At 33.8% G+C, this 26757-nt stretch overlaps 1 long non-coding RNA gene across 1 annotated transcript in view; it reads left to right on the top strand.

Annotated features, from left to right (window-relative positions):
- LOC110255838 overlaps positions 1-18116 on the top strand; it is a 41486-nt gene extending 23370 nt beyond the window's left edge. The window contains exon 3 of the long non-coding RNA XR_002336717.1: positions 17137-18116. This is a non-coding gene — a long non-coding RNA (uncharacterized LOC110255838). The remainder of the gene's footprint in view (positions 1-17136) is intronic.

A 26757-nucleotide genomic window follows, 5' to 3' on the forward strand; every position in this document is an offset into this window, starting at 1 on the left:
ACTAGTTTCACATTCTGTATTAGCATGGAAGTACATTACAATGGCTAGAGATTTTACTTCAAAGCAATTACACTTAATGAGAACGACTGTCAATTCTAGCAGCTGCATTGATAGGCTGCAATAACTGATGAAAGGAAGTGCCTTGTAAATTATGGAAAGATGAAAGTAACAGAGCATATCTTTAATAATTCATGTTTAATTGCCTTAGTAATAATGCCTTTAACAAAAAAAACTCTGTCCAATATGGAGTATATATTTTAACATTCCTGCTGGTGTGGTAATTTTAAGTGAACTAGAACAATGTTTATTGTATTATAAAATGAAACACAAAGTGAGAGATAATATTATTACATACATTTATTTTAAAAGATGAAAAATCATCTTTTAATAGCACAGAACCTTGAACAATTTAATATTTTTTACTTTTAATTTATTTCATTTCATAGCTTTTCTAAATGACTTCAGCAAAGGTTAAAAATATACTATTGGTGATTACTTTCTGAATGGAGATATGAGAAACTCCACAGACCACCAATCAATGAAATCAAACATAACTGATGGAAATTATTTTTTAAAAAATCCAATTAGGCACCTTTTAAAGGCTTTTGAAATTATTCTAAGAACATAAAGCAAAGGAAGAAAAGCTTGCTCAACACAAATATAATAATGTAACTGAGCAGGGCCCTATGGTGCTCCTGGGGACAAAAGCCTTTCTGTGTGTCCTCATTTCTTTTTTTTTTTAGGAAATGGGCCTCATTTAGCCCCCATGGATTAACCTGAGTTCCAAGGGGCTGGTTCAGACAGTTGCTGATCAGGTGAGGAAGAAGAGGCAAAGACCAGGGAAGAACAGACAGTGAACAATAATACATCTTTGAGGCAAGAGTCTGGCTTCCTCTCAAGGGATACATATAATGACCTCAGCATCTTTATACACCTAAGAATAAGTTATATTCTTTATACTTCTTTTACAGCTTGCAGCCCTTCCTTACGCTTCTTTCTTCTGGAGTGCACCAATACAATCACCTGTAAACTAAAGATTAGGCACCCTGAGCACAATTTCCTGTGAGTTAAAGATTATTAGCATATGATGTTTTCTAGGAAGTTTCCTAGTTTGTTCTAATCTCTGATCGATATGCCCTGTTTGCAACTACTGTTATTCTAGGAAATAACTCAGAAGACTGCCACCAGGATCATGCTGAGATCTCCTGATACCAGCTTTGATGGCTAAGATGTCCTCAAAGAAAAAAAATGCATGTTTGCAACAATGCTGATTCTTATCTGAAACCCCATTTTTCTCTTTTTAGACTATAAAACTCCCTGCAATTCTTCCCTAAGAGAGGACACAATCTTTAAGGCATTAGCCTGTTGTGGCCTCCTTTGCCTGGCAAAGGAATAAAAGCTATTTTTTTTCTCCTTGGCCCAAAACTCCATTTCCCTGTTTATTCGGCACAAGTGGGCAGAAGCCAAGTTTTGGCAACATATTTTCTTCCCAGCTTCCACTTGCAGGAATGAAGCCTTACCTAAGGTTTAGGAGGCCAAAAATATTGAGGCCCTGGTTTTCACTTCTTCAGCTCACTACTTGGTTAAATCTTAAGAATTCTCACAACATTTACGTTGGGCTTCAAGGACTCTTCAGGAAGATAGAACGCAAAGCCTCTGGCCAAGACAAGAATTGCCAGACCCTTCTCATTGCCCAACCAGTTTCATTGTAATGCCCCTTCCCCACCTTGAGCAACCTGTCCTACTACTTTCTACCCCCCACTAGGAAAGGTATGTGGCCCACTCCTCACCCTGCCCCTGTAGAAGCCTTATATGCTTCCAACCAACCAGGAAGTATATCTTAGGACCACTCTTTCCTCAACCAATCAGGTCAGCAGATGTATCCTGAGTCCTCCCTTCTCCCTGGGCTATAAAAACAGATAATGACCACTCAACCAGGTTCGGATCTCCCTGATTATCATGAAGTCATTCTGAGCTAGCAGCATCCCTTATCTCAATAAATGCTTCTTTCTTTTTACCTCACTATGCTGGAAAATTCTTTTCTCCGACCTGTGTGCACAGACCACAGCAATACACACACAAAAAGACACAACTATATGGGGTGATGGGTGTTAACTGACCTGGTTTTAGTATCTTTACACAATGTATACATATATCACATCATCACTTTGTGCACTACACATACACAATTATCTCTCAATACCTCAATAAAGCTGGGGAAAAGAAAGATTTCAAATCAATAACCAACCTTCTACCAGAAGCAACTAGAAATAGTACAGCAAAGTAAACTCAAAGCAAGCAGAGAAACAAAATAATAAAGAATAGAAAATAAAGTCAATAAAACCAAAAGTTGCTTCTAAAAAAAGTAGGAGAAAAAAATGACAAAACTTTAGCACACCAGACCAAGGGAAAAATAGCAAAATATTTCAAATTCCTGCAATCATGATTCCATTTATACGAAATGTACAAAACAGGAAAATTACCAGCAAATATACAAAAAACAAATTTGACTATTTTGCTTGAAACCAGGTGGCAGTAGGATTATCAGGATAAGGGGAGTGACTGCTATTGTGTATGTAGGGTGAGAAATAAAATATATATTCATATCAACATGTAACTATTCATTAGAGAGTAGAGGTAACAGGCATTGTTGAATATTCCAGTATTTTAACAAGTACTAACTGTAATTTACCTGAACTAGACTAAATTAATTCTTTTCTCACAAGGTGAAAAATTAAGGTATGTTATTAAGGATTGTCAATAATGAGTTTAAATAATCATAACTTTAAAAATTATAATGTTAAGAGTAGTGAATACAAATTTAGTATCTATAGCAGTAGAACTTAGAAATCCACATTATGAACACATCAAGTATCAGCATACACTGTCAATCCAATTGCTTGATGGTATCAAGCAGTTTGAGCAATAGTCATAGATTTCTCAATTCTGAGAGTTTGAAATAAAACTGATATAGTCTATATTAAATGAACATTGAGCTCTTTCTACTTTAGGTGAAAAATGTAAATAGATTTTCCATAGATAAGTATGAACTAAATTTTCAAAATGCTTGAAACATTGATTGATTTTGAAAGTATTTCAAAATATTTGAAATCAAAATAATCTACTATCAACATAACTGAAAGACTTACTCCAATGCACTGGATCACAAATTTTAAAAAGGCCAGCAAACTAAATGTCCATCAACAGAGGAATGGATAAAGAAGATGTGGTACATATATACAATGGAATATTATTCAGCCATAAAAAGAATGAAATGATGCTATTTGCAGCAACATGGATGGACCTAGAAACTATCATACTAAATGAAGTTAGTCAGGCAGTGAAAGACAAACATCATATGCAATAACCTATATGTGGAATCTAAAAAAAGGGGGTGTGTGTGCAAATGAACTTATTTGCAGCACCGAAACAGACTCACAGACTTTGAAAAAGTTATGGTAACCAAAGGGGACAGGTGGGGAGGTAGGAAGGATGGACTGGGCTTTGGAATTGGCATATGCACACTGAAGTATATGGAATGACTGGCCAATGGGGACAAGCTGTATAATACAGAGAACTCTACCCAGTATTATGTGATAATCTATGTGGGAAAAGAATCTGAGAGAGAATGAATATGTGTGTATGTATGACTGTATGTATCACTTTGTTGTTCAACAGAAATTATCACAACCTTGTAAATTCACTAAACTCCAATAAAACTTAAAAAAAGGCCTAATTGTGTTCAGTTTCAAAATTAAAGCATTCTAACTTCTAACTTAATAATCTGTGTGCATGATAAAAGATATAATAAATAATAATCAAGGTATATTAAAATTTTAACAACTATAATAATTAACACATGAGGTAAATACTAAGTGCTATCTGGAAATGGCCAAATAAATTAATTAAATTATAAATATCCCACTATTCTTTCAATAATATAATCAGTCTTATAGGAAAAGTAGCATTCACTTATTGCACTGAAAACTGAAAAGAAAAAATCATGTTCATGTTACTAACATGGTCAAACTCTCACTGAGCTATTTGTCTTGTTTTAACATTAGCATTTACTTTATTTATAAATGGAATTTTTTATTGAAACATTCTATTTTAGAATACAATATAATTATATGAAATTTTTTTAAAGGAATCAGTTGCATGAAGACTATTATATATTGGGTATCAGAAGCTAATAAATATTGACTAGGTCTGAATATCCAGCAGACATATGATTCAAAGAAACTTCCTCCTCTGTAGTTTTATTTTTAAGTTCCCCATGGCTCACCTCGTGCTCTGAGGAGGAGTTGAAGGCAAAACATTTTCTAAGAATTATTATTATTTCAGCTGATTCTAGGCATCAAAAAAAGAAGCCTAAGGAGGAAGTTATCAACATATAGATGAGACAGATAAAAATCTAGTCAAGGACTGCTAAGGCATTCTTTCCTAGATAGCAAATAAAAAAGTGTAGTGGAATTTGATGGCCAATAGGACTCCAGTAAGATTCTATTAATAAGAAGGCCTAGAAGATTGGACAGCATAGGAGGGGAGTAGTCCAGCTATTCCTGCTTCTTTCTTAGAATTACCCATTCAACACTAGAAGGCAAGTACAGCGGGCAGCCTCCCAAGCAGCTTCAGGTTCGGCATTGTGAGGCCTCTTTCTTTGTGGTGAGGCCTCTTTCTTTGTCTCAGTACTTGTAAACCTTGTCCCAGCTTCACCACTGTGCAGACCCCAAGTGGTGTTTCTAGCACCAGCAGCAAGGTAGCTGTTACTGTGTGTCTATGTTTTTAGTAGTGACTTTCACAGTGATTCTGTCACCACTATGACTGCTCCCTTTTCTAAGATTCCATCCAATCCCAAGCCACTGCCTCTTGGCAGTAACAGAACTCAGGTATATTTGTAAAAATGTTCTTGAATTCTTTGAATACAAACTCTGCTCTTTTGTTTTCCCATAACTAGAGCTGCTAGCTGCTTCTTGTGGTCATAGATCTCTGCTAGCTCACCTTCCTTTCTTTTCTATTTCATTCCAAAAACGACCTAGTAAGTATAGAATAGACTGAAAATCTTAAAATAAATGCAAAGAGAAAGATATTTCTATGTTATTTCTTCATGAGTCAAATCACATTTGTTGAAGATCTTTGTTCTATAGCTATCACTAAACTCTATTCTCCGAATGTGAAGAAACTGAACATTGGGTTTGTTAAGTTACTTAATGTATCAAGAAAAACTTTTATCTATACTGTTTTATGAGTCACAGACACTACTATTCTCACATAATGACAGAAAATCATTGAAACGAAAATGCTTACTATCCTGCAATAGCAATAAAAAGCACATTTACCCTAAACCAATACATCCATTATCTTGTAACCTTAGGGATATAAAAGGAGAGATAAATTGAGACTATACAACTCCTTAGCCTAAGTTATTGGTTCAGTATTTTTCACTGGTATGATTTCAAATCAGCAAGAAGACAAAAATGGGATTTTAGCATTGTTATTCATCACTCTAGCATTTTTTAAAAATTTCCATTATAAGATCAAATTAAAAATATGTGATACGGTATATGCTACATTGCTTGGCATGTATTACAATTTAAAGCTGAAACAATCTTTCTTCAATCTAAATAGAAAATGCAAATGTTTATTCAAAGCAATTAATATTGTTTGTATAATACATGACAATAACAGTTGTAAAAGAATGAATATCACCTTTGCAATAAGTTTAAATTAACATTTTTTGACTATGTTGTTAAATTTTAAGTCAGAGATACACCATAGGGTTTCCATAGACTAAGAAGAGATTGAAGTTGGCTTAGGGTCAATTTATTTATTTATTTAGTTAGTTAGTTATTTAGTTTTGCTTTTTACGGCCACACCCACCCCACAGCCTCCTCTGGAAGCTACCAGGCTAGGGGTCAAATCAGAACCACAGCTTCTGGCCTATGCCACAGCCACAGCAATGCAGGATCCCTGACCCACTGAGCAAGGCCAGGGATTGAACACACATTCTCATGGATATTAGCTGGATTCGATTTTGCTGCTCCACAACGGGCACTCCTTTGTTTTTTTATTTTTAATTTTTGGCGTACCATCAAATTCTGCTTTCAATTCAGCTCTTACTGCAGTATGGAAACAAAAGTTCCCTTATATTTAATATTTTGACATGCTATCAAGTTACATAAATTTATATCTATTATAGCAAAACACCAATAATAGTTAATGACCAACAAACAATATTTTATGATTAAATATTTATGATTAAATTTTAAGAAGTTTTAAATAGCTAAATAAATAAGAAATATATATATAAGAATATAAAATGTAAGAAAGCATAGTTGGCTAACTATGGCTAAGAAGAAAGTAACCTTTTATAGTATATTTCTCTGAAAGCAGAAAAGAGGCCAGAATTGGATGCTGGTACTTTTGTATGGGTCATGATCCTAGTAAACAGGACTGAGGATGCAGGAAGAAGGAGGTAGGTGAAGAGAAAAACAATTCAAAGGTTTTTTTTTTTTAAGCTTCTGCTATATTAATGGCAGATCACTTGTGCCAGGACTTCTGTCACTCCAAATAGTATGCCTGAAGGACAGCAGCGAAAGCATTAATTTACCTCATTGGTTGGATGTTTCCCCGCCTCCACTGATGTCAACTGCCTTTTAGTTCCAACAAGCATATATAGCTACCAGTATTCCTGTGGTTTCAATGAAGGTCCTGAAACAGAAATTAGGAAGATCTGTGACACGTGTATTGGAATAGCATTAGTTGAATCCGAACAGTAAATTGTATACAACTGTCCATAGGAGCAAGGATAAAGTCAGAGGTAGCCTCATGTGATACCACATGGTCACCAGAAGTACCAACTAAGTCTTCATTCAGTTGTACTAACAGATATTTATAACATTTAAATAGTGGTGATTTTTAAATTAATGTTTCTATATATTTTTCCAGCTTTTTACTTTCAACCTATTATATTTTTATATTCAAAGTACATTTTTTGTAGATAATATATATTTGGATCATTTTTTTTTAAATTCACTTTTCCAATCCCTTTCAATAGCATGTTTAAATCATGAATATTTGGAATAATTATTGATAGACTATGGGTAAATTTATCATGTTATTTTTTATTTTGTATTCTCTCTGGTTTTCATATCTAACATAACCCACATTAGTGTGGGTTATGTTAACATTTTTTAAAATTCCATTTTAATATATTTATAGGTATTTTGCACACATTGCTTTATAGCGTTTAGTAGTTAATTTTGAGAATATATTATACACGAATAACTTATCCCAGTCTATTGGTGATCAAACTTTACTAGTTTGAGAAACATGTAGAAGACTTAACTCACTTTATTTCTCTTTAACTTCTTATATTTACAATTGTCTTTAATTTTTCTTCATATATTTAAACCCACACCTGACAATGCTTCAATTTTGGTTTCAACCATCAAACATAACAGAAAACTTATTTGGAAAAAGAAAATGGACTATATTTAGTCACATTTTTACTTTATACATTGTTCTTCTTTACTGATGCTCCAAACTTTCTTTTTTATCATTTCCTTTATTTTCATAGATTTTTTTTCCCCACAATTTTTGGGTATGTCTATTGCTGACAAATTCTTAGTTTTCCCAATTCTGTGAATGTATTAAGTTTCTCTTCATTCCTGAAGAGTATTTTCAACTGGTTTAAAATATTGGTAGAGTATCCTTTTTTTCCAGCAGAGAAAAATATTTGGTGTCTGATGAGATACTCAAATAGTTTCCCCTTCATTGATAAAGTTTCATTTCTGTCTGTATGCTTTTAAGATTTTTTTTAATTCATCTTCAGTTTTCAGAAGTTTCCTTATGATAGGTATGGGTGTGTGTGGATTTTTTTAAGTTAATCTTATGTGGGATTTGTTCAATTATTTGTATCTGTAGGTTTATGGCTTCTGCTAAAGTTGGGGAGAGAATTCAGCCATTATTACTTCTAGAGCTTTTTAAGCACTACTCTCTTTCTCCTCTCTTTTCAGGACTCCAAAAACACTGATACTAGATTGTTGGTTATAGTCCAACAGGTCCCAGGGCCCTGCTCATATAAATATTTTTTTCAGTATATTTTCTCTATACTGTTCAGAGCTTTTTTCTATTGTTTTAGCTTCAAGTACACTGATTCTTTTCTCTGTCCTCACCATTGCATTATTGAGCCCATTTATTGCTATTTTATTTTTAGTCACTATTTTTTTAATTCTAAAATCCCTATTTGGAGGAGTTCCCTGGTAGTTTAGTGGTTAGGATTTGGTACTTTCACCACTGTGGCCCAGGTTCAATCCCTGGTCTGGGAACTGAGATCCCATATCAAGCTGCTGCACACAGCAAAAACAAAACAAAACAAAACAAAAACAACAACAAAACTTCTCAGTCAAAAACAAAAAATGAAAATAAGATAAAATAAAATAAAGTAAAATAAAATGAAATTCCCATTCAGTTATTCAAATGGGTTTATTCCAGCCACAACATGAGAGATATCTGCAGTATTGAAATGATCTTTACCTTGACTATATCAATGCCCATATCCTCACTGTAATGTTGTGTTAATATTTTTAAATGTAATTACTGAGCAAAACTGGGTAGAGCATTTATGAGAGTTCTCTGTATTTTTTTTTTACAACTGCCTGTGTATCTCACATGATCTGAAAAATAAAAAGTATAATAAAAAAGTAAGAAAAAAAAGAAAGAAAAAAATCTGGCCTGTCTAAACATTTCTGTACAGCCAATATTCAAATAAGATTTTAATTTTCATGAAGCTTATTACTATTTATTCTAATTAGTAATACTGCATAATATAAATATTAATAAATACTAGTATACATTTTAAAGTTTAACTTCAATAGTACATCTTTCTCTTTAAAATTTATGTTTCAAGAATAACTGCTATGCTACGTAGCAGAAAGACACAACACTGTAAATCAACTATACTTTAATAAAAAAATTACTGGCATGGATTTGGATGATACAGTTTACAAAGTTAGACTTCTGATGTCAAAAATCACTTGGGCATATATATCACATAATGTTTAGCTGACTTAATAGAGAGTCTCCTAGGTTTCCTAGCTTACATTTAGGGAATTCACTAAAAACAATGATTATACATAAATTCCAAATCTCAAAAAATGTATTCTCGGGTAACTAACATGCTGAATACTCCAAGTTACACTTAAAAAGTGAAAAAAAAAGCATAAAACTTGTTTATTAATAACCATATCCCAGGGGATTTTTGAGGACTTCTGCACTTCTCAAAATCATAACCTCTATTATAAAATATGCAATGTAAATGTCCTCCCAATAGATTAAAGTTGTTCTTTGAATGTGATAACTTTTACATTAAGGCTTTGAATGTAATAGAAGTTATGATTTGAGAAGACTCATCCCAGATGTCCTCAAACATCCACTGGGATATGGTTATGAATAAGTAGTTCAGCTCTTTATCCTATGTCCTCTTGTTTATCAAAAATGTTTAGTCAAGGGAGTTCCCTTCATGGCTCAGTGGTTAACAAGCCCGATCAAGATCCATGAGGATGCGGATTTGATCCCTGGCCTTCCTCAGTGGGTTAAGGATCTGGCATTGCTGTGAGCTGTGGTGTAGGTCACAGACGTGGCTCGGATCCCACATTGCCGTGGCTGTGGCATAGGTCGGCGGCTACAGCTCCAATTTGACCTCTAGCCTTGGAACTTCCATGTGCTGTGGGTACAGCGCTAACAATAGCAAAAAAAAAAAAAAAAAGAGAAAAAGTTTAGTCAAAATAAGTGTGATCAAATATTATAAGAGCACCTAGTTTGGAAATGCGAAAAACAGTTGCAATATAATGCTGTTGGTAAAGTGCAAACATTATTATTTAATACCTAATTATATAGAAATGTGTATGCAAAGTTACAGGTTCACATAGAATATTTAAACAGTAATGACTGCAGTGAAGGATCGTAATTATGTAAGATATGTATAAAGAAAATTCCATTAAGTCCTTCCTTTAGCAATAATCTATATAGAGTTTCCTCTAGGGAGGACTAGCTTAGGTTCTGAAAGTTTAAGTTTAATTGTTAATTATCATGTACAATTTCTGTAGTAATGCTAATTAGTTTCTAAGTGGCTATACAACTATCCTCAGAACTGTCATCTTGTCAGTAGACAAGAAATATTGTGATATTTTAATGTTCTATGAGTACAATACTGCAGAAGACATAGTGAAGAAAAAGACTGTTGAATGGCAATTGGTGATTCTAAAAGAGACAGTCTTTCTTTTTCTGTTCCAATAAAATCCTCAATACTGTTTAATGAAGACTAATAAAAGCTTTGGAAGTGCCTCCATAGAAAAGCACTCACTTATATCTGGAATCTAATATACAGCACAAATGAACCTATCTACAGAATAGAAACAAATTGATGGACTTGGAGAACAGACTTGTGGTTGGTTGCCAAAGAGGAGCTGGGGAGGGAGTGGGATGGACTGTGAGTTTGGGGTTAGCAGATGCAAACTATTGCATTTGGAGTGGATAAGCAAAGAGATTCTGCTGTACAGCGCAGCTAACCATATCTAGTTACCTGTAATGGAATATACTGCTTGAGGATAATGTGAGAAAAAGAATGCGTATATATGTATATTTGTGTGTGTGTGTGTGTGTGTGTGTGTGTGCGTGTGTGTATGACTGGGTCACTGTGCTGTGTAGCAGAAATTGACAGAACATTGTAATCAACTATAATAGAAAAAATAAAAATCTTATAAAATAAAGAAAAGCACTCAGAACTCTGATAAATTTGTATTACATTACACCTGATTTTTTAACTGCTTTCTCTCTCACTCTCTATACATATATGTGTATATATATACATATATATATTTTCTATTTGCCATTTCTTGGGCCGCTCCTATGGCATATGGAGTTTCCCAGGCTAGGGGTCAAATCAGAGCCATAGCCGCTGGCCTACGCCAGAGCCACAGCAATGTGGGATCCAAGCCTTGTGTGCAACCTACACCACAGCTCACAGCAATGCCAGATCCTTAACCCACTGAGCAAGGCCAGGGATCAAACCCACAACCTCATGGTTCCTAGTCAGATTAGTTAACCACTGAGCCACGAGGGGAACTCCTTTTAACTGCTTTCTTTTCATATTTTCTGTTTTTTTAAATTTTTATTGATTGATTGATTGTCTTTTTAGGGTCACACCTGCGGCATATGGAAGTTCCCAGGTTAGGGGTCAAATCAGAGCTGTAGCTGCTGGCCTACACCACAGCTACAGCAATGACAGATCTGAGTGGCGTCTGTGACCTACACCATAGCTCATGACAAAGCTGGACCCTTAATCCACTGAGTGAGACCAGGGAGCGAACCTGCATCCTCATGGATACATGGATACCTTGTTACCGCTGAGCCACAATAGGAACTCGTCTTTTCATATTTTTAAAGTTGCATTTATTTTTTAAGAAATTGACCTTAGGAAAAAAGTCTAAGCCTATATATTTTTATTTTCTAATGTAAACCTACAATATGCTTAACTACTTGTCAATTAAAAACAGAATGCATAAAAATGATTAATATTTTGTAATTAATTTTATATTAGATAACTGACTTTCATTTAAGAGCAAATTATATGATTAACTAAAATGTAATTTTCAGATTTTATATATTATTAGCAGTCTTATGAATTCAATCACTCAATTAATAAACATGATTATGATGATGATGATGAAGAATTGAATAAATATCCACATACCAAGACTCTGCACTAAGGATAAAACTGAAATCTGATTAATTTATTTTGTTTCTTCTGGGGCACATATAATGAGCTAGACACATGATAAACCCTTCCGACTCTAACATAAAATTTTTCAGGAGTTACTGTTGTAACTCAGTGGGTTATGAACCCAACTAGTATCCATGAGGATGCAGGTTTGATCCCTGGACTCACTCAGTGGGTTAAGGATCTGGCGTTGTCCCAAGCTATGATGTAGGTTGCAGACATAGCTCATATCTGGAATTGCTGTGGCTGTGGCATAGGCAAGCAGCTGCAGCTCTCATTTGACTCCTAGCCTGGGAACTTTCATATGCTACACATTCAGCCCTAAAATGCAAAAAGAATAAAAAAATAAAAAATAAAAAATTCTATATATCTTTATGTGCATTTTAATTGTTGATATATGTCCCTGTACATTTATGTCCATATCATTTACTTTATATTAATCACAGTATAGTTGATTCATAGTATGTCAGATTCTGCTGTACAGCATAGTGACCCAGTCATACATATACATACATTCTTTTTCCCATATTATCTTCCATCATGTTCTATCCCAAGAGACTGTATATAGTTCCCTGTGCTATAGAGTAGGACCTCGTTGCTTATCCAATCTAAATATACTAGTTTGCATCTACCAATCCCAAACTCCCTGTTCATACAATATTAAGTCATTTAAGATTCACTTGGTATATTTATATATGTACTCACATATATAATATCCCATCTAAATTTTAATATTTTATATTAAGGCAGAAAATTCAAAAGACTTAACATCAGAATAACATTTACCTAGACTTGTCTTAATTACTACATGGACCAGCAGCCTGTAAAATTAAGGACTTTTCTTAAATGCTGATAGACAAATTTTTAAAAATTTCCAAATAAATTACATTTGGTAAATAAATATATCTTGAATTATTTTTAAAAATAACCTAATAATGTTATTTGATTTTATATTAATATCTTCTATTTTCTCTTTCCTATTTGTTTTATTAAATATACAACTATTCTTGGTTTATGTGAATGATAAATCAGTTTACTTATAAAATTTCTATAAATGAAAAACATTTATTATTTTATTATGTGCATACATGAAATAACGGGATCTATTAGCAAACATGGTATTTTTTAACATGCAAAATAGCATGAATGTAAGTAATTATACATATAAATAATTACATGATGTATCAAATCATTACACATATAAATTTTAAAGGAATTGCATTTTATCCAACTGTGGACACTGGTTAATCAGTTTTTGCCCTAATGTTGCCTTTGTGTCTGGTATCAGAGATCAAAGTCTGCAAGTAGGTGAAGTATTGGCAGTATAGTCCACAATAGAAAAAAAAGAAATGGATATAAATTGGGGCAAAGCAAAAAGAAGCTGAAATCCATCAGGAGAAGCTGAAATCCACAGATTTTTATACTCCTGATCTCAGTAATGTGGGTGTCCTAAAGAAGCCAGGGCTCTTTGTCACAAAGCTAAACACAAACACCTAGCCCCAGAGATAGAGACCAAGAATGTTCAAAAAGATGGAACAGTTACAGACCCAGCCTGGGCCAAAGAGGTGAGCCTGGAGTTAAATGACAACATATCTGGTTTACTAAATGGCCACTCTTTCAATTCCACTCTCTATCTGTCCCATAAGAATTTCTCTTGATGACAACACTAACTGGTTATATAACCAGCACAATCAGTCAGGAATGGGGATATTCTAGCTGTGATAATTCAATTTACAGCCATTGAGCACTAATTTCTGTGATGCATTGTCAATACTTTCCACATAGGCATATGAAGTTACCTAATCCAGAAACATCTTTTTAAATGGTAAATTGAGGGCAGTCCAGAAAATACAGAAATATTAAAATAGATTTAGAGGAGTTCTCATTGTGGCTCAGTGGGTTAAGAACCCAACTAGTATCTATGAGGGTATGAGTTCTATCCCTGGCCTCACTTCGTGGGTTAAGGATCTGGCATTGCTGCAAGGTGTGGTATAGGTTGCGGATATGGTTAGGATCTGGCTTTGATGTGGCTGTAGGGCAGGTCAGTGGCTATAGCTCTAATTCAACCCCTAGCCTGGGAACTTCCATATGCCGAAGGTGCTGCCCTAAAAAAAAATAAATAAATAAAATAAAATAAAAAAAGTTTTAGTAGGAGGTATTATAGTCAGATTGATTTAACTGTACACTAGATAATTTTAGAACACTCTGTGTCAAAATTCCATGAGTGATATCCCAGTGTAGATAAAATATACATACCTGGGAATCTTCTGATTTATATTTCCTATATTCCACAAATCCAAGTCATTTCTTTAAAGTTAGCTTTATTGAGGTATAAATTGCATTCGCTGAAATTTACCAATGCCTTTAAGCTTGACAAATATATGTAGGTGTGTATTCACCATAAAATCATACTATAGATTTTCATAACTCTAGGAAGTTCTTTCATGCCCCTTGATAATTTCCTCTTGCCATCCTCCTGCCTGGGGCATCCACTGATCTGCTAATTGTCACAATATTTATAGGATTTATAGAATTTAATGTAAATTTTTTACTATATAAAATTTAATTCTTTACATTTTGCATAGTGAATCTGAGATTTATCTATGCCAAAATTATTTTATCTATGGACTAAATAGATTTTTATTACTTTTGAAAATTATTTAGCCATTATTTCTTCCTTTTAATTTTTTGCTCCTAATCTTGCTTCAGTTTACTATATGCTATTGTCCTGTAAATCACTGAAGCACATTTTCTTTCTGTTTTCAGTCTTTTATCTGGGCTTTATTTTCAAGTTTACTGACTATTTTCCTTCTACAGTGTCTAGTCTGTTATTCATTTCATCTATTGTATTTTTATTTTAGATAATATATTTTTCTCCAGAATTCCAGTTTGAATATTTTTATATATTTTTATCAAGCTCATCATTTACATATCAAAATATTTGTTTTAATATTTTTGTGTTCTACTTCATCATTACTCTCTCATTTCTGTGTTTCTAAAACTGATTTTATTCTTTTTTTTTATAGTGATTTTTTTTTCATTATAGCTGGTTTACATTGTTCTGTCAATTTTCTACTATACAGCATGGTGACCCAGTTACACATACACATATACATTCTTTTTTCTCACATTATCATGCTCCATCATAAGCGACTAGACATAGTTCCCAGTGCTACACAGCAGGATCTCATTGCTAATTCATTCCAAAGGAAATAGTCTGCATTGATTAACCCCAAGCTCCCCAACCACCCCACTCCCTCCCCCTCCCCCTTGACAACCACAAACCTATTCTCCAAGTCCATGATTTTCTTTTCTGTGGAAAGGTTCATTTGTGCCATATATTAGATTCCAGATATAAGTGATATATGGTATTGGTCTTTCTCTTTCTGGCTTACTTCACTCAGGATAAGAGTCTCTAGGTCCATCCAGGTCACTGCAGATGGCATTATGTCATTGTTTTTATGGCTGAGTAGTATTCCATTGTGTACATATACCACATCTTCCTAATCCAATCATCTGTTGAGGGACATTTGGGTTGTTTCCATGTCTTGGCTTTTGTGAATAGTGCTGCAATGAACATGAGGGTGCATGTGTCTTTTTTAAGGAAAGTTTTTTCCGGATATATGCCCGCGAGTGGGATTGCTGGGTCATATGGTAGTTCTATGTATAGTTTTCTAAGGTACCTCCATACTGTTCTCCACAGTGGTTGTACCAGCTTACATTCCCACCAACAGTGCAGGAGGGTTCCCTTTTCTCCACAGACGCTCCAGCATTTGTTCTTTGTTGACTTATTAATCATGGCCATTCTGACTGGTATGAGGTGGTATCTCACGGTAGTTTTGATTTGCATTTCTCTAATAATCAGGGATGCTGGGCATTTTTTCATGTGCTTCTTGGCCATCTGGATATCTTCCTTGGATTAATGTCTATTCAGGTCCTTTGCCCATCTTTCAATTAGGTTGTTGGCTTTTTTGCTGTTGATTTGTGTACGTTGTTCATATATTTTGGAGATTAAGCCCTTGTCAGTTGCACTAAAATTGATTTTATTTCTTGATTGTGGGTCTTTTATTGCAGTATGACAGGAATAAAAAGTCAAGATAATATTAGGGACCTATTTATTTTTCAAATACATACTTCAACAATTCAAACACAATATCTATAATGTTTTGGAGTCTAGAATCTTATCAAAATTGGAAAAGAAATATTTTTGCATATAATATCATTAATGAACTCAGCCTTGTCTCTAAAAATTGATACTCTCTCTAAAAAAAGATTTTATAGACTCTTGAAATTTTCTAAAACCTCACTGAATGATAAAAATTATTTTACTCATTCTTAATTTGAAAAACATGACTTTATGTTTTTTAAAATTAGAATAGCAATTCCTACTTTTTGCATTTCTATTCTTTTTGCAAATACTTAAAAATGAATTGGATAATGTATCAATGTTATTTACAATTACATTCATTCATATGTACCATTCATGTATTCGATTTAACCTTGTTACCTCCTTTGCAACTGAATTACTTCACAATATTACTTGTTTTACAATATCCAAGTCAACTGTCATTATTCTTGAGAACAAAGACATAAACAACTTAAATAATGCATGATTTCATATTCTGAATGTTGTATGCTAATATACCTTCTTCTCAAAGAAAGTGATTTCTTTAAAAAAATTATATAAAATACATTTTTAACTAAAATTTTAGACTTCAGATGTACAGATTTTAATTAATCTTACTTTATCTTAAATTCATAGTATATCACATATATAGATTCATGGTAAACCTTCATGATTTTAATTTTTTCATTTAATACTGATTTCTACTCATTTTTCTTCTATCCCTCCAGCACTGCTATATAAACTTACTCTGATTTTTTGACAAAAGTCCTTAAATATGCATTATGTGATACAAAATACATAATTATATTTTCGCCTTGTAGTTTAACTTTTGCATAACTGAAATTGTGCTATGAAATTTAAACATGTTTCTATGTTTTTATATGGAAGTACATGATATCTTACTAGATGCTGATTATTCCTTATTGATGGTCATTAGGTTACACTTGGCTAACACAAATGATATGCGGCACCTCCATACTCATATCATTCATATTTGGACTAAATTTGGCTCATTGGATCAAAAAAATTAATTTAATATTGCAAAATTGCCTTCCAGAATGATTGTTCCATGGTACTAACTTTCCAAGAGCTTGTTATCTTTCCAAAAATGCTATCTTTCTGAATTGCCTATATCCAAAACAATGATTTAATAATCTAGGTCTATGATATTTGGATGGATTTAAATTGTATATGTCATCACTGATTTAATTTGTATTCTGTATTGCAGTGATTTGGACCATTTCTTCCGGCCTTTTGGAGTTCGCCTTCTGTGATTTGAACCTACATATCTTACTGGGTTTCTTGAAATATCCAATTTGATTTACATTTTTATATTTACCTTATTCACTGGATTGTCATTTCTATGGTCAATAATCAATTTGGTACTTCTATACTGTTGTCCTTTCTCACCTCCAATTTTTAAACATCTTTTTGGATTTTAAAATATTATTATACATTCCTGCTAATCAGGTTTGTAATTTTTATTTCAGTGGTGTGTGTCATTTTGTTAATTCCATGTTTTTCATTTTCATGCCCTCCTCAGCTGTATTCTGTTTTTTTCCATAAAACATCTGATTTGCTTGATGTTTGCTTGATATTTTCCATATGTAAGCTAGTGACACCCTACTATAGCTATAAATCTAAGTTTTCCCATAAAATGTGTTCCTCACACAAATGGAGGAAGGATTGCAACATGAGTCTCATCATTCCATGTGAATCCTGCCTCAAGTTATCTCCAAATCTCTGTTACAGAATTTGTTTTTAAGTGCAGCATTCCTTTTAATTATTCCCTATTCCAGGGTTACGTGAAAGAGAATTCAGAGGTCTGCAGGTAAGCCACCCTCAAGATCTTGGCTCCCCAATCTAGCAATAATATTCAGCATCCTCTAAATATTACACTGCCTGTTTGTTCTACTGGTTGCTGCCTTTTTGATATAAATGGATCTGGCAAGATTCTGGGATTACAAGGTCTGGGCCAGTGGTGCATAATAATTAAATCATTTCTTACTTATCCCTTATTTTACTTTGGAGGGTTGTGGCAGCATGGACATTCCTACTGGCTTGAAAAGTGTGAGGTTTGTGATTACAACCTGGGACAGGTTTTAAAATTTGACCTCATAATCCCTGTATACCTCTAGCTTCAGGTTCCGAGAGTCACAACATAAAGAAAATTCTAGGAGTTCCCATGGTGGCGCAGTGGTTAACGAATCCGACTAGGAACCATGAGGTTGCGGGTTTGGTCCCTGCCCTTGCTCAGTGGGTTAACGGTCTGGCGTTGCCGTGAGCTGTGGTGTAGGTTGCAGACGCGGCTCGGATCCTGTGTTGCTGCGGCTCTGGCGTAGGCCGGTGGCTGCACTCCGATTGGACCCCTAGCCTGGGAACCTCCATATGCCGCGGAAGCGGCCCAAAGAAATAGCAAAAAGACAAAAAAAAAAAAAAAAAAAAAAAAAAAAAAGAAAATTCTAGACTTTTCTTCCTCAGAATACTCCTACAATCTGATCCCCTAGTCCTCTCCAGCCATAACCTCCATTTCTGTCAATAACTGTGACACAACTACTACCTGATTCCTAAGTGTTTTTTAATGTTTCCTATTATTTGGATTTGAATTTTATTAGTTGAAAATTGTTTCTTAAATTTCTGAAGTTTTTTAGTCAACAATTGGAGCCACTAGTCAGTTCCTATTTGCTATCTGTCTTACTACATTAAATATGTCAATTTCGAGTCAATCAAGATAGAACTCAAAACTTTTGCTTTATAAGCTGATGCTAAATCATACCTCAACTCAGCTAGATTGACTCTTACAGAATATTTTTACGATCTCCACTTTGTAGAAGTTTAAAAAAAGTCCTGTATCTGTTTTGTTTTGTTTTCTTCCTCACACGTGGCATGTGGAAGTCTTAGGGCCAGGGATTGAACCCACACCATGGCAGCAATTAGAGCTGCTACAGTGACAAGGCCAGATCCTTAATCACTATGTGACAAAAGAACTCCACCTATATCTCTTTATGGTTTACCTGGTTCAAAACTATTTTTAATTTTCGTTAACATCTTCGTTTCATTTTCAGTTAAATTTGGGATTTCCTTTGTCTTTTCAGAATTATTTATTCATTAAAACAAATGTGTGTTCCATTCAGTATTTATTACAAATCACTGGATTAAAGTTGTACAAGTTCATGAAATTCATGGAGCAAGGCAATGGACAGTATGTTTATGCTCCTAAAAGAACATGAGCATCTGGAATAATAGATTGAATGTAATTTGATTGGAACAGTGGGAAAAGTAAATTTATACTTCGGTAAATAAAACAACTAAAATTTTAATAGATATTACTTGGCTTAACTTCACATGTGAAAAATAGGCCTTCTCGCTGACAGAAGTTCAATCACTGTGTTGGAACTCACAAAAATGCATGCAGTTTTCATTTTTTACTCAATGTGTAGAAAAAGGTAGATCATGGTTCAGTTTCAGTCAGTTCCTTCTGAGAGAAAGAAATGTTTTGTCTATCAAGAGGAATGTGTCAAAGGTAGTGAAGATCAAAAGTTCTGCCCCAAAGTGGAATATTTTGAAGAAATGAGATGGAAAACGTCATGTAAAACAATGCTTATTTTTAAATATATGTGACATTATTTGGTGACAATAACTTTTGCTTTCTCAGAAGAAATAATTAGTCTACTATGTATAAGAATGAATATGGAAAACAGATGGGCTTCTGGAAAAGAATAGCAAAATCGAGATTTCACTCCTCCCAAATAGGATAGCAAGTGATGACATATTTATAAATCAGGTTCAGAAAACTCAACCATGGAGTAGATCCATTGCCCAAAGGCTACCCCTGATTAGGACAAATGAAAAAGAAAATTATGAACTTTTGGTCAGTCATGTTTCATTGTTTTCAGCAAGTCAAAATGTGAAAGGTATAGATTTAATCTCTTTCATCACAAAGGAAAAAATTGTCTATGACGTGTGGATCATGATTATAGAAAAAGAGACTTAATAAAAATGCTTTCTTTCACCATTAGAGTATTCAGAAAAATACATGGATTGCCTTAGGAGTTTGTGAATTCTTCATGCCTGGCTGGTGAAGAAGGAAAGGAGAACTAGAGTTTCAGCATTACTCTGATTTGTATTTACACAACTTTAGAAACCAAGAAGAGATTTCTGTCTGTAAATTGACTTCTTTGAAAAATAGAGGTAGGGGGAATGACAAGAAGCTGAAAACATGTATTGTTTTCAACGTTATTATTGAAAACACACAAAAATTTCAACATCCTTATAATAACACTTATCTGATGATTCTACTACACTCATGGTTACTCCTCCAAATTAGTTTGGGCCCCTGAATGACACCCTTATTCCAATTGACTAAGCTGCCATCATCCTTCATAATGTCAAGATATTTGGGTGGCCTATTAAACCTGGCTTCACAATTCTGTAAACTCATCCACTGCAGCAATTTTTGTTCCCTTCCACTTTAACTTTATTATCCTTTGCCACACCAATACATTGTTATAATCAGAAATACATAGTCCCTGGACTCTTTAACTGAAATATTTTACTTGGCATAATATGAATCCCTTCTCATCTAAGTCTCCTAAATTCTTTCTCTCACTATACTTACTTTTTAAATTATTTTAATGAACTATACCATATATGATATGTATATATTTATTTATAGTCATATATATGTATAAATGAACAATTTAAAGAGTAATAAAGTGAAAACTTAAGCATACAAGAAAATAGTGTATGTGTATATATATCCAGTATTCTCTATATACATATATGAATGTGTAATATTTTTTACATAAATATGGTTTATGCATTTAATGTATACTATATGTAATGTACAAATAATATGCATACATATTAGTATATATACATATTTGTATTTTCTGTAGATATTATACACATGCACACACATACATGTACATATGTGTATGCCCAGTGTTTTAGAAACAACTATATACGCCTGCCTATCACATACCCTCCCTCAGTGACAATTGCTAATTTATACAGTATTTTCTATATGCCAAGCATTAGTTTACATGTAAAGGGGAAAAAAAAAATCAGTATAATAGTTGAAGAAATACTTTGCCTTTTCTATCTTATGTTCAAATGCGTACCTTTCAGAGCATGAGAAAGCATACAATAATTACATGAAACACACTGTTTTCTAAATGGTAATAAATACTATTCAGAAAATAAGGCCAGCAGTATCATAAGGATTGTTGATCAGAGGACTTGCAACTTCAAATATCCTACTCAGAAAAATTGCACTAAGAAGATATGATGTGCACTTCCACCCATGTTTCATTAGTCAAATCAAACTAGGCTGCCCCTAATTTCACAATGATCCTCTCCTACAAAAAAAAATTGGAAGAGAACTGTACATTGCTGGATAATGACACGTTCACTGGAGTTATTACTGCTCTAAGACATAATAACACATTTAGCATTGTAGAGTGATTACGGGTATATAGAAAAAAATAAGAATAGTGTTAGCATCATGCATTATGCTGTAGGTAATAGGAAATTATCAATTAACAAGACTGAGAAGAAAAGTATTTGTAATATAAGATGCTAGGTACTAGGCGAAAGGATGAAATAAAATTTGAACAATGCCTTCTTTGTAAGAAATTAGAATTGAGATTGAAAGACTTACAAAGCAAAATCATTTGTTGTAAATATAACTTTGATCCAACTTTTTTTTTTTTTTTGTGGCCACACCCACAGCATGTTAAAGTTCCAGGGCCAGGGATCAAACTCAGCCATAGCAGTGACTTGAGCCACAACACTAACAATGCTTAATCAACTGCACCACCTGGGAACTCCCAACCAAACTTTCTTATGTGCTCTATTTATGCATATCAGATTTAAACTATCTATTTTCCAGTTTCTCTCATCTAGGAAATTATAAACTTTTTTTAGATACAGAATCTAGCATCATTTCTGAAATATAGCAAGAGATATATTAGTCATTAAACTGATGAATAGATGAACAAATCTTTTTCACATTTTATTTTGAAAAAGTGAAACAATGAAAAGTTATTCATTTTCAGTTATGTGTGCATATAAGAAAGAGAGAATATCAAAACTGCTTTAATTTATTTTCTGCATACCTCAATTCTGAAAAAAAAATTCTACTTCTTAGATATGTGTTACTTGGTTTCTTAAATGAATTTTTCATGTACTGGGTAAGAATTTTTGTTTAGAATTTATATTTTCTTGAACTATAGTCAAACACCTTTGAGTTTGCTGGGTCTAAGGTTTTAAGATTAAGATATCTGCCACAATTTGGTAAAGAAAAATTTAAAAAAAGAAAAAGAGGGTAACTGCCTAGCTTTGACTTGTGAGCGGAAATTGCTCTGACCACTCAGTGACACAGAATGCAATTGCTAAAACATTAAGAATAAGAAAGGCAGCTGAGAAAATTACTACAGTGGACAGTCACAAAATGCTTTTCCAGTCCATTAGACCACAGCACATCCAGCGAGATTTTAACAGATGTTCTGAGGTTCCTGTAAAATATTAAAATGCTCTTTAATTCAATCACAGTGTTTCAGCTGAAGAAACAGCCCGATTTATTGCACCTTTTTCAGCTAATACCAAAGGTCCATTGAAGGAGCAGTGAAAGCACAAGGAAACCCAGGGCAGCTCAGCTTCTTTGGCTCCAGGCCAGGGCCCTCTAGCCTGCCATTGGGTGTTATTGCAATTCAAATGCCTGTAAGCCTGGCACCCGCTGCATCTGAATTAATAGAGAAGGAAACTAAAATAACAAAAAACAAAAACACAAGTAGGATCACTGTTTAGAAAATAAATCTTGGCATGTTCAATGCCATTTTGAGCCTTGAAATAAGAAATTTAAATTGATTCATTCAGCAGGGCCAGAAACAGAGCATATCAAATCTACCTGGAGGGTTTTATGAGGTGGTGACCACTTGAGAAAATTTAAAAGAATAAAAAGAATCTTTACTTATCTGTCATCCAAATAGTTTGCCTTATAGACTTTTGAAGACATTTTTAAACTTTTTTTTTAAAGTTAAAAATTTCTTAAAAAAGTATATTGGTGAGATGCATTTCAAAATGAAAAAAACTATGCAAATGAAAATTTGAATATATCAATTATTTTTTAAAAAAGCTTGATTACTATTATTCCAGATAAGTCACAATTTTACTATAAAAACTACACAATTATTCAGGATTAACCCTACATTTCAAAATAAAATTATTTTTTGTTTCAGAGGACATATGTTCTGAGCTTTAGGATCTATGAACAAAAATGAAACTCCTATGGATTTGCAACTCTTCTATCTTCAACCTTTTACAAAATACTCAAAATAATATAACAAAATTAAATTTTGAAAAAGCTCTATTCAAGCATTTGTAATGAAAGGGAATATGTATTATTTAAAAATGGTGCTGGACAAGTTCCAAACTTCCCTTCCTTCTTTATGTATAGACTGCCTTACTTTGGGTTGTTTGTATACAGTCAATGTGTTAGATATTAGCACTATTCACCAAAGATTTCTGGGCTGTCTCTATAGAATCATATGATAAGATTGTGTTTTTCTGTCCACTTGAAGTTAAGAATGGACCTGTGACTTGAATTGGCTAGTGCAGCGGTCATTTATTTGATGGCAGACATTTCTGGGCAGAAATATTATAAGCCACAGCACTTATTTATATTTATATTGTTTCTTTCTACCACTATAGTGACCTTGGATGCAGAGTCAAAAATGAAATAGAGCTAATCTGTGCTTTCTAGTGAAGCTAGTATTGAGCTAACCACCCATGTTAGAAAAGTAGTGTGAGCAAGTAATAAACTTTTGTTTCACTAAGCTACTGAAAATTGTAGGCAGATTGCTATTACCTCCAACATAGTTGACCCCATCTTGATAGGCAGTCACAGAAGGAGATATTGCTTTTACAAGTAACTACAATGTGAGACACATTTTAAAAGTCCTACAGTGAGCAAAAAATATGAGAAACTGTTATTGAAGTATGGAAAAATGGTGATTCAGGCAAAAGAATGATTAAAAGAAACACTGGTAAAATGGCTACTTTTGACTACAGACCATGGATGTAATGACCTTACAATTCTTAGATAAAAAGCTGGAAAACAAAATATTAGAAGTATGTGTGACTCACTATTGACTTTAAAAAAAGATCAGATATTAATTTTCAGTTTTGATAAAAGGTATAAAAAGAGATAAGGAGTACAAATCTTGATAGTCTGAAGAAACAGCTACTTCTCACATGTAATTTCTAAAATATATACTTAAAAAAAAGAAAGCCTTGGACTACAAAAAGCACTTAAAATTCATCATTATACTAATTATGAAATCAATCATATATCCCACTTACTGTTCAAAACTCTGTCTAAACGAAGATGTCTTAGATTAAAAGACTAATAGTGTGGTTTGCAGTAAATTTTTTTTTTTTTATTGGGCAAAATATTTTTGGGAAAAGAAACTAATCATTTCTCCCACTCTAGCATTGTTGGCTCACAATACCCGAGACTAAATCTTGAAGGGAGACATAGGGATAGGAAAGCAAAGATGTATATAATTATAAGAAGTAGATTATGAAAATAATTATGAGAGGGCTTATTGCCTCAGTGCTGTCTGTCAATAAGGAATAAAAATAAAAGGAAGTTAAATTAGGCACAAGTTCATGTGCTTGACACACAGTGAGGTCAATAAAACCATAATGTCAGAGATGGTAGAAGAGAAAGGTTTATTGCAGGCCTTGTAAGGAGATGGGTGCTTCATGTCCCTGCCCCCAAAATCCAGAACTCCCAAAACAAAATTGTAAAGCATTTTTAAAAGCCAGTGGTGGGGAGAAGGTGACTCAGGGCATGTGGTCAGCTCATGCACAGTTCTCTGATTGGCTGACGGTGGCACAACAGGCTTTAACCTTACCAGTATTTAGGCTACAAGGAGGCCTGGGGGCCATGTGCTTGCTCAAGGTCATCAAGTAGTTAGCATCTTCCATTTGCTGGTGGTGGTGGTGGTGAGGTTTCACATTTGTAAAATAACTCAGGAACCTAGGAAGTGTGCATCAGATACTGTTATCCAGGTACTTAAGAAAGGAACTAAAGTAGAGGGGATGGGGAAAGCCCCTTCCTCTAGGAAGGCCCCATAGGGTCCTGGCCATCTACAGTTATACTGGGTACTCTGCATTAATCAAGAAGCTAAGAAATTTTGAGATTTAAAGCAGTCCCCACAATCTGCTGGGAGGAAATAGGGTAATCATGTTTTCACTCTATCAAGCTACCAATGCCAAAAAAAGACCCCAGTGTATATGAAGGGATCTTCCAGAAAGTGAAAATGGGCTTTTCTGGAGAGTAATGAACACGGAAGCTTCTTTCAGGTAGCAGAACTAAGGTCTCATTAAGTGTAGTCTTGTACTCACGAAGACACAAAGCATCAACCAAAAATTCTGGACCCTGAGCTCAATCTCGTAACTGTACAGGGATTTTGTCTCACTTGGGAACCTTGGTGTTGCAAGTAGTTTATATAGAAAGCAATCTTATTTCTGAGTATACATTCAATGGAATTTAAAGCAGGGTCTCAATGAAATATTTGCATGCTCATGTTCATAGCAGCACTATTTACAATAGCATTGAGGTGGAAGAAAGAGGTAGAAACAACACAAGGACAAATGAATAGATACATAAAGTGTGGTATATACATGAAATGGAATATTATGCAGCCTTAAAATGGAAAGAAATCCTGTCACATACTATAACATGACATTATGTTAGGCGAAATAAGCCAGTCAAACACACAAAAAATTTCTGTATGATTCTACTTATATGAGGTATCTAAAATAGTCAGATTCATAGATATGGAAAGTAATGATGGTTATCAGGCATTGGGGGAGTAGGGCAAAGGTTTTTTTTGTTGTTGTTTCTTTGTTTTTTAAATGGATATAGAGATTCAGTTTTGTGAGACAGCAAATTACTGGAGGTCAGTTTCACAACAATGTGAACATACCTAACGTCACTGAACTTATATACAGAAAAACAGTTACAGTGCTAAATTTTACTACAATTAAAAATATTTAAATTATGCTTTTAGTACTTATGTTGCATTACCGTGATTTTGGAATTGGTTTATTTTATCCTAGCAAATCTACAAATCTAGCCTATTATTTGATATAGAACAAATATTCTTCGGTTTTCTATTAAGAAAAATAATGGGACATATTATTGTTATTGTATAAAAGTACAAACAACCAAAGCAGAATGGGCACATTGAGTTGACTTTTTAGTTCTACGCATTAATTGAGGCAACTCATTAATCAGATATCAAAATTGCATTTATTAGCCTGCTTTCTATTGGACTTTTACTTTAGCTCAGGGACAAAAGGCATGCATAATACTCTTAACAAATAGTAAAAATGTATCATGATAAAGTATGCAAAAAGGCTATTATGAGAAAGAGGGCTTCTGCCTTTGTTTCTAACAACATAATAAATTAGCTAATCTGAAATCCCTCTTGCTAGAAAATATCTCCTCAAATTAAGGGCAAATGTGAAATCACAATATGTTAATACCAAAATAGGAAGTTTAGCACTGGCAGACCCTCATTTTAAGAACTAATAAAAAGTGCACATGCAGAAAAAGAAAAGACTGCCTATATAACTACTAAGCAGTAAATGCTTCCTTCATAAAGTAATAGTTGAGGTGTGTATGAATAAAAGATCAGGTTAGCCAAGTGGAAAGAAGATGAAGAATAGACTAGGCATATAAAGAATTGTATTTTGGATATATGAAAGGTCATCCTGAGGTGCAGGAATGGGATCATAGAACAGACCTAGAGGATATACGTAGAGTCAGTATCAA

Source organism: Sus scrofa, chromosome 11 (assembly GCF_000003025.6).
Source record: "Sus scrofa isolate TJ Tabasco breed Duroc chromosome 11, Sscrofa11.1, whole genome shotgun sequence".
In the NCBI taxonomy this organism is placed as follows: Eukaryota; Metazoa; Chordata; class Mammalia; order Artiodactyla; family Suidae; genus Sus; species Sus scrofa.